A 1,987-nucleotide genomic window follows, 5' to 3' on the forward strand; every position below is an offset into this window, starting at 1 on the left:
ACACTGTAAAACAAGCAGATTATAACGTGGTGCCAAACAGAACGTCTGCTTCTACCCTCACAGAATGTGTTTACCTTACTCACCCTCGGTACCAGAAAATAAAAGTGCAGTTTATGTTCAGAAAGGACGATTCATACAAAGCAGGGTTTGAAAGTTCCAGACTTATCATGACCTCTCAAAGGTTTGTCTTGATTAGTGTGAATTCGGACTCTGCTTATCCATTGACTATAAGTAGCTTTTTTGTTGTCGTTGTTTTCAAGTCTTCAGATGACAGATCGTGCTGGAGTAGGTGTGCTCTTGCTTGCGTAAAAGACAGCTGTGCTATGGAGGGTTTTTTTTAAATCTCAAAAGTTAAAGTGATTCGAGAGAGTGGTTCTACTAAACAAACTGAAGCACACTGGTTGTTACATTAAAGAGAAGAAAACAATTCTGAGAGTCAACCAGCATCAAGGACCCAGAGTCACTGTGGGAAGCCAGGGGTCAACTCAACCAGTCAGACATGTGTACACCAGTGTGAATCTTCAAAATCCTACCCCTAGTCTTGGCCTTGCCCCCTCCCTCCAACCCGCCCCCCAAAACAAAGGGAAAAATACCAAAAGCATTTGCCTTCCCCTTCAACAGTCAAGAGACGGTTCCATGTTTCCTCTGCAAGGGGACCAAATGTTGACTTTGATCTTAGGCTACCATGTGCTTTTTGGAAACAGTACAGGGAGAGTATCAGACTAATGACCAAAGAGCAGTGACTTCCTGTGGCCAGCGAGCCTCTGCTGGGGAGGGTATCCACGTGTTCGTCTGTTTCCTGGGAGCTTTATCCTTCCGGGGACCATCTCTGCCTAGCTGCCCTAGGGAGCAACTCACAAGGGGCTGGCAAGAGCCTTTTTCAATCGCTTGATCATGCTGGGGTGGAACTCGGTGTGACTCCGGGCGTGCTTGGTGAGGTGGTCACTCCTCATGAATCTCTTCTCACACAGAGGACAGCGGAACTGCTTTTTGCCAGTGTGGGTCCTGTAGTGGCGGGTGAGCTCATCTGAGCGCGAGAACTTTTTAAGGCAGTCTGGCCACGTGCAGGGAGAGGGCCGTTCACCTGTAAGCACTCTGTAATGGGCTTTAAGACAGGAGGATTTTCCATAGACTTTCCCACAGCCACTCTAGGGGCACTTGTACCTCTTTTCAGAGGCGTGTTTCCCCTTCGCAGCCACTCCAAAGTGGAGGACAGAGAGCGGGCTGGGCGTGTTGCCAGAATCCTGTCTCTCCTCTGTGCTGTGGGAAGGACTCGACCCAGATTCGGTGGTCACGTCGCTGTCGGATCCTATATCCTCATCGGGACTCTCCAGACTGTCGCTGCACACCGAGGGGGTCTGGATGAGTCGGTACCTGTTCAGGTCCAACAAGCTCTTGGCGATGGTGACCAGTGTGAAATAATCCTTCCAGGTGTCCCCAGGGTTACCGTGCTCCTTGGTCGCCTCGCACTCAGGTAGTCGCAGTCGATCGGCGTTAGGAGCGCCCCCATTCTCCAGCACCGCCTTGCGGTTGGAGATGGAAACCAGACACTGGGCAGCCAAGAAGTCGATGTAGGCGGCCGCGGACATGGTGCGGGCAACGGCACCCCGGGCGGTTCGGCCAAACTTGATGGTGGCTGCAGAGCTTCGCCTCGCCCTGCCCTGGCCTCGGACGACTAGCGCAGTGCGGCAAGGCCGAGGGGGCAGGGGTGCGGGAGCTTGGGACTCACAGGAGCGCCGAGGCGACCTCAGCCCCTCATCTTTACTGAACCGGGTGCACCTCTTCAGGCAGCAGCTGGTTCAGCTACACCGCTGTCGCTGCCTCCCTGTCCAGCACCCCCCGCGATCCCCCGACGGGCGCGCCCTCCTCCTGAGCCGCCTCCTTGGAGAGATGCCACACATGGGGGTCCGAGTCTAGGGGACAGGCAACTGCGATCCAGATGCACTCCCTCGGCCACCTCCTCGCCGAGCTCATGCCCTGTATGTGA

At 54.2% G+C, this 1,987-nt stretch overlaps 1 pseudogene; it reads right to left on the reverse strand.

Annotated features, from left to right (window-relative positions):
- Positions 1-854: 854 nt before the first annotated feature.
- LOC121138628 lies at positions 855-1,589 on the reverse strand (annotated as a pseudogene).
- Between the last annotated feature and the right edge of the window lie 398 nt (positions 1,590-1,987).

Source organism: Mesocricetus auratus, unplaced genomic scaffold (genome assembly GCF_017639785.1).
Source record: "Mesocricetus auratus isolate SY011 unplaced genomic scaffold, BCM_Maur_2.0 contig_12370_pilon_obj, whole genome shotgun sequence".
NCBI classification, from domain to species: domain Eukaryota; kingdom Metazoa; phylum Chordata; class Mammalia; order Rodentia; family Cricetidae; genus Mesocricetus; species Mesocricetus auratus.